At 37.6% G+C, this 7,794-nt stretch overlaps 1 long non-coding RNA gene across 1 annotated transcript; it reads left to right on the forward strand.

Annotated features, from left to right (window-relative positions):
- Positions 1–5,142: 5,142 nt before the first annotated feature.
- On the forward strand, positions 5,143–5,905 carry LOC116287653 (uncharacterized). The gene is made up of 3 exons (XR_004196092.2): positions 5,143–5,202; positions 5,326–5,394; positions 5,638–5,905. It is a non-coding gene; the product is annotated as an uncharacterized LOC116287653 (long non-coding RNA).
- The last annotated feature ends 1,889 nt before the right edge of the window (positions 5,906–7,794 follow it).

Genomic DNA, 7,794 nt, shown 5'->3' on the forward strand with positions numbered 1-7,794 from the left:
CACGAAAGAATTGTGAGTCGGGATGCCCGTATCTATCGTAATACTCCTTACAATCCCCAAGGCCTTTAAAACTGGCAGGGTAGCAATGTTTCATATCCAGGGATACGTATTGATCTTCGTCGTACTCCATGTTCCACAGACCTCCATGGCCGTGTTCTACACAGGCTTTGGCTATGTCTCCGAATTCTTTTGGGGTGGGTTTCCAGCCGTTTCTTTTCTTTGCGGCCAGGAAGTCCAAACTGCGGGAGCTAAGGACCTCATCTGAAAAGTCCTCACCAAGGGTTTCGCAGGCGCTTTGGATGCGCTGGTGTTCGCTCTCGGGCCGGTAAAGAGTGCCGTCTTGCGTCATGAATTGATTTCCTTCCGAATCCATTAGCCATATGGAATTCTCGTGGATCAAATCTATGAGTGGTGACCCCTCGTAGACCTTTGTCTCCTTCTTTCTTGGAAACCTAAGTTCTCTCCATGCGTGCGCGTTGTGTTGATAGATAACAATAGGCGCTCCCCGGCCTCCATACTTTTTCGTCCCTCCGTAAATGAAACCGTCGGTGATGTCCTTCACGTGTATGCGGCGTTCTAAGGCAGTTTCTAACTTTTTGATGTTTTCGATGGAGCCTCCAGTTTTACGTGTAGAATGCTCCCATTTCCTGATGGCTTCTCTTCTTTTTGGCGTAAGCTTACCACCCCGAGAGGAATCCTCGAAAAACTCCCTAACCAGCTTCCCAACGCAGTTACCAGGATGTCGCATTGGTCGCAACTTCTTAACGTCCGGCTTCTTAATCTCGTATGCACCGTAAATGACCACGGTAACCGGGTAAGCGACCTCGTAGAAGAGCATGTCTATTCCCTCAAGTGCTCCCGGTCGTGTGTGCTTATTCAAAACGAACAGGTTCTGCTTACCAGACGCTCTGATAGGATTACGACCCTTTTCTATTATCCACTCACCGTCTAAGTACTTTACGAATGTCAACTCCAAACGGTAGTCACCGGCCGGCATTCTGTTGATTATCTTTTCAGCCATTTTGTGATTCATAGTTTTGTCTGTCTTTCCCTCCATAAATGTAGCGAAGACAAAGTCAGCGTCTGAGTTATCCATCACCTGATTTCCGAGCCTGCGCACAGTTTTGTTTTGAATGTCGTTGATGGTGGCCATGTATATCTAAGGAATATTTTAACCTCCGTTTGCGATACCAAAATACCCGTAAATCTGCTGTACCCGTCTTCGTAAATCCGCGAGTTAAACCCGTATATCTTTGGCATCGATCGCGAGTCCCCCTACCTGCTGCTCCTTTTTTAAGAAAAACAATTAATCATAAGATTTTACTAAATTATTTTAAACTTTTGCTTTTGGTAGAATGAAATAACTACTCTAGTCTCGTGTAAGTTCGACGCATATGACCCTTGAGTATTTGCGTTATGTAGTTACGTAATGTTTATTTACTTTTCAATCCCGATGCAAATATAGATGTCTAATGACCGATAACTTGCGCACTGCAATTATGTACATTCGTAATATTTTACTTTAATTAATTTATCATGTAATTCCGATGCATATATAGTTGTCCGATGACCGATAATAATTTGCGCACTGCAATTATGTACATTCGTAATATTTTACTTTAATTAATTTATCATGTAATTTCGATGCATATATAGTTGTCCGATGACCGATAGTACTTTGCGCACTGCAATTATGTACATTCGTAATATTTTACTTTAATTAATTTATCATGTAATTTCGATGCATATATAGTTGTCCGATGAACGATAATAATTTGCACACTGCAATTACGTACATCCGTAATATTTTACTTTAATTAATTTATTATGTAATTTCGATGCATATATAGTTGTCCGATGACCGATAATAATTTGCACACTGCAATTATGTACATCCGTAACATTTTACTTTAATTAATTTATCATGTAATTTCGATGCATATATAGTTGTCCGATGACCGATAATAATTTGCGCACTGCAATTACGTACATCCGTAACATTTTACTTTAATTAATTTATCATGTGATTTCGATGCATATATAGTTGTCCGATGACCGCTAATAATTTGCGCACTGCAATTACGTACATCCGTAATATTTTACTTTAATTAATTTATTATGTAATTTCAATGCATATATAGTTGTCCGATGACCGCTAATAATTTGCGCACTGCAATTACGTACATCCGTAACATTTTACTTTAATTAATTTATTATGTAATTTCGATGCCTAAATAGTTGTCCGATGACCGCTAATAATTTGCACACTGCAATTACGTACATCCGTAACATTTTACTTTAATTAATTTATCATGTGATTTTGATGCATATATAGTTGTCCGATGACCGCTAATAATTTGCGCACTGCAATTACGTACATCCGTAACATTTTACTTTAATTGATTTATTATGTAATTCCTATGCATATATAGTTGTCCGATGACCGCTAATAATTTGCACACTGCAATAATGTACATTCGTAATATTTTACTTTAATTAATTCATCATGTAATTTCGATGCATATATAGTTGTCCGATGACCGCTAATAATTTGCGCACTGCAATTACGTACATCCGTAACATTTTACTTTAATTAATTTATTATGTAATTCCTATGCATATATAGTTGTCCGATAACCGATAATAATTTGCATACTACAAGTATGTACATCCGTAATATTTTAATTTAAAATCTAATTTTGATGACCGATAATTTGCGCACTGCAATTATGTACATTCGTAATATTTTACTTTAATTAATTCATCATGTAATTTCGATGCATATATAGTTGTCCGATGACCGATAATAATTTGCGCACTACAAGTATGTACATCCGTTATATTCACTTTAATACTTTATGTAATTTCGATGCATATATATAATTGTCTCTTTGCTCAGTGCAATTTATGTAGATCCAAAATTATTTTACCTTAATTTAAAATTATTTAATTCCGATGCATATATAGTTGTCTAATGACCAATAACCAAAAATGATTTTCTTACTGTAATTATGTGCATCTGTAATATATCTTATTTTAATTTAAGATCTAATTCCAAAGCATATATAGATGTCTAATGACCTATAATTTGCGCACTGAAATTATGTATATATTTATCATGACATTTGGAGGCATATGTAATTGTTTAGCGACTAGATTCATAAAATTTTGCGTTATAATACTAATGTATTTTCAATTACTCCTTGTCTAAAATCAATTTGCGCACTTGGCGTTTGTAGATGAGAGTAGGTTAAAGCAATATAATATATAGTGCGGATATAACATTAACTGTTCCAAATGCGTTGTATTTTGTCTATTCTTTTGCTTCTTGGACCGAACCCATGTCAGCAGTATACAAAAGATATTTCTATTAACAAAGGTGAGAAACGGAAAATATTTCTACCTACATTTAAAAAAAAACGTTAAACACGACTTTTAATGTCTTTTCTATTTCGTTTCAGAAGTTTATTTCCAGAAAAAGAGATTATGGATAAGATGTTGTTCACCTTGAATTTATTGTGATTTTGTGATTGTGTAATTCACTATGTATATATTTTATTGCACTTCAAATTTATGGATGTTTTATTCATTATTATTTCTATTTACTGATTCTTTTGAATTTATTACAGTGCCCAACAGGGATTCAAGCCCTAATCTAGTAGAGGACCTTTTTATCGAACTACCAGATGTCTTTGACAGTAAGCATCAGTTATAACAGCAATGGGGATTCCAACCTCTTTTTTTCAGAGATCCAGGTGTGTTTGACATTGATCATCAGTTATCAAAGCAATGGGGATTCAAACCCTATTTATCAGAGTTCCAGGTGTCATTGACAGTGAGCATCAGTTATCAAAGCAATGGGGATTCAAACCCCTTTTTTCAGAGATCCAGGTGTGATTGACAGTGAGCATCAGTTATCAAAGCAATGGGGATTCAAACCCCTATTTATCAGAGATCCAGATGTGATTGACAGTGAGCATCAGTTATCAAAGCAATGGGGATTCAAACCCCTTTATTTCCAGAGTTCCAGGTGTGATTGACAGTGCGTATCAGTTATCAAAGCAATGGGGATTCAAACCCCTTAATTTCCAGAGATCCAGGTGTGATTGACAGTGAGAATCAGTTATCAAAGCAATGGGGATTCAACCCCTATTTATCAGAGATCCAGGTGTGATTGACAGTGAGCATCAGTTATCAAAGCAATGGGGATTCAAACCCCTATTTATCAGAGACCAAGGTGTGATTGACAGTGAGCATCAGTTATCAAAGCAATGGGGATTCAAACCCCTTTATTTCCAGAGATCCAGGTGTGATTGACAGAGAGCATCAGTTATCAAAGCAATGGGGATTCAAACCCCTATATTTCCAGAGATCCAGGTGTGATTGACAGTGAGCATCAGTTATCAAAGCAATGGGGATTCAAACCCCTTTATTTCCAGAGTTCCAGGTGTGATTGACAGTGAGAATCAGTTATCAAAGCAATGGGGATTCAAACCCCTATTTATCAGAGATCCAGGTGTGTTTGACATTGAACATCAGTTATCAAAGCAATGGGGATTCAAACCCCATTTTGCAGAGTTCCAAGTGTGATTGACAGTGAGCATCAGTTATCAAAGCAATGAGGATTCAAACCCTATTTATCAGAGATCCAGGTGTGATTGACAGTGAGCATCAGTTATCAAAGCAATGGGGATTCAAACCCCTTTATTTCCAGAGTTCCAGGTGTGATTGACAGTGGGTATCAGTTATCAAAGCAATGGGGATTCAAACCCCTTAATTTCCAGAGTTCCAGGTGTGATTGACAGTGAGAATCAGTTATCAAAGCAATGGGGATTCAAACCCCTATTTATCAGAGATCCAGGTGTGTTTGACATTGAACATCAGTTATCAAAGCAATGGGGATTCAAACCCCATTTTGCAGAGTTCCAAGTGTGATTGACAGTGAGCATCAGTTATCAAAGCAATGAGGATTCAAACCCTATTTATCAGAGTTCCAGGTGTGTTTGACAGTGAGCATCAGTTATCAAAGCAATGGGGATTCAAACCCCTTAATTTCCAGAGTTCCAGGTGTGATTGACAGTGAGCATCAGTTATCAAAGCAATGGGGATTCAAACCCATATTTATCAGATACCCCCATTATTTTCCCAGTTATTGTTTTCAGATTTTGAATTTTTACAAGATAAAGGTGGCAACGTGTTGATGTAAGTATTTTTTTCATTTATATAATGTCTTGTATTAGGCATGTTTGATGTATCATATAGTAGGAGATGGAGAAGTGAAGAATGTCTAGAGAATGAACTAGTTATGTTTATTTTGTTATTCAGATAAGGAAAGTGGCCGAGTGATGGAGTTTGAAGCTGATAATGATGTTTATTTCTACTATCTCTGAAGAGGTAAATCATGACTGTATGCTTGTTAGTGTTTTAATGGTGGGTGATAATACTATAGTTGCATTTAAATGTTATCGAGTGTACCCAGATATTTCGTAAGGGATTAGCTTACTCACCTATTATTACCTAAGTAATATTAATTAAAGTGGCTATTTTAGAAAGCATACTCCCAAAATGGCGTGTAATTTCTTCCCAAAACAGTACCACATTGCACCATTACTGATCCTACAAATGTTGATATTTCAGGGCTGCTCACTTGGATATGGTATATAGACTCATTACTTGTAACCAGTTTATTGATTTACTCACCTTATATGGTTCCAGTATAAAGAGACAGCGAACTGTACTTTTGTACTAGAATTTTGTAAGAACTGATATTCACCTTAATGGTTCCTGTATTAAGAGACAATGAACTGTACATTACATGCTTGGATACCAGAAATGACATCCCTCAAAAGTATTGTTCACCTTTATGGTTCCTGTCTGGTCATCGAGTCTGCAGGGAGTTCAAGGAAAACTGTGAGTCTGTTCTAATTTATTGTTATTGTTGCTGTTTCGGCCTTCATTCCAATTGGCTTCCATTTTTTCGGTCGTTTTTTTTCGGTCACGAATTTGGGTTATTTTGGTTGCGATTTTTCTCTCGTATGATCGTGTTGTGTGTGGATTCGATATAAGAATTTACTGTTTAAGCTGGATATTTTTTGATACTTTTTAGGCGTAGTTTTAGGTTTTATTCGATCGATGCTACTTGTTCTAGGGACTGGAGATCTTCGGATATTTCCACATAGTCTTATGAAGTACATAGGATAGCATTTTTTTCGGGAGATTTTTTCGGATATCTCCGTTGTCTTTGAGTCGATAGGATTTTTTACGATTCGGCTTTAGGTTGCGCTCTTTTTAGTATTTGGAGATTTTTCTGATATTTCCGATTTTAGGCCATTTTTTCCGTATTTCAAATAGGACTTTTTTTCCGGCTGATTTTCGGTAGCATGTGTATTGGATTTAGACAGTATAGATAGTTTAGAATGGTTGTAATCAGGCAGTTGTCAGTTCCCTATGGCTTGGTGGCTCTTCCCCTTTGTTCGCTCTGGGTTTAATTAATGTGGGTTAAGGGTTTGGACAGAATTTTATTGAATAAAAATGAAATAAAGACAGCGTTTGCGCGCGCGCTTCGAGTGTGTGTGTCGGTTAGTTGTGGAGTAATCCCTACCTTGCCGCTGTTAGTTGGTACCGCTTGTATTCGGCTAATGGTGATGATCCCCTGAAAACTTAGTCTATACGACCTTGCCTGAATTCTTCTAAGGCTTGTGATTTGTCGGCTTCACAACACCCCAATTGGACACCCCTCTGTTGGTTTATACAGAGTGGGAAAATCCGCTACGATGAACGGTAGCCTCCACGTGGCGTAGCGGGGAAGTAATTGTCATGGCAACCAGTATGCTTAAAATTGATTGGCTCTCCGTTTTGGGTTCACAAAAACAAGATGAACGGTGATACTTGGAAAATTTGACATTTGAAAGTAATAGTAATTCTTTTGCTTTCCTACAATCAGGTTAAACTAAAACGTTTAAAGGCAAAGCATTCATTTGCAGTATTGTAAAGTCATACTGGTAGATAGCAACATGGCAGTTATTACGAATAACCGTTCACCTTAAACGTATATAGCGCGCGTACATCTGAGAATTTCTCTTCCCCGGCCCACCCACCCAATTCAGTGGTGTAAGAATGCACGCATAACTACTCCAAACCGCAGGTATCCCAGTACTTTGTGCATGGATGTAGTTTTGAGGACTGGGTGTGATTCCCAGCTGAGGGGAGTCGGGTTAGAGAAATGTTTTTTTTAAAAGCTGTATATTTTAAGAAATGCTATAAAATGTCAGGGGTTATGACAATGGTAGACTATGTAAGATTAATGCGAATCAAGGTTGGCGTAGCAGTGTTCGCAGAACCTAACATACAAAAGCATGATCCCGAAATAGCTTTTCCGTAGTTCAGTTGAGAACGTGTTGCATGATGGACTGTTTTAGGGGACGCTTTAATACTTGTATGGCATCATTTTAGCTTGCTGATAGTAAAAAGTGATAGGATACCTTAATTGATGCGTTATTTTAAAAAATTCTTTCCTTTTTTGATTTCATTCCTTTCTTGATTTCGTTCCTTGTCTATTCAACTGAAAAGCCCCGATTATGCAACGCATTTCTACAGTGGCTCTGGATCTGGAAAGGCTACTCAGAGTTAGACGCACGTGCCCTGACTCGCATTTCAGCCAAGGGGTTGTTTCAGGGTATAGAGGATTTGCACCTTCACTTGACTGCAGCCATGTTAGATGGCAGAAACAATACAATCATTTTACACGAGAAAGAACTCCATTTCCGAGAGCAAAGGGATTTTATTGTTCTGCCA

Source organism: Actinia tenebrosa, unplaced genomic scaffold (assembly GCF_029948245.1).
Source record: "Actinia tenebrosa isolate PJP-AT-01 unplaced genomic scaffold, QUT_ActTen_1.0 PGA_scaffold7__59_contigs__length_16204524, whole genome shotgun sequence".
In the NCBI taxonomy this organism is placed as follows: domain Eukaryota; kingdom Metazoa; phylum Cnidaria; class Anthozoa; order Actiniaria; family Actiniidae; genus Actinia; species Actinia tenebrosa.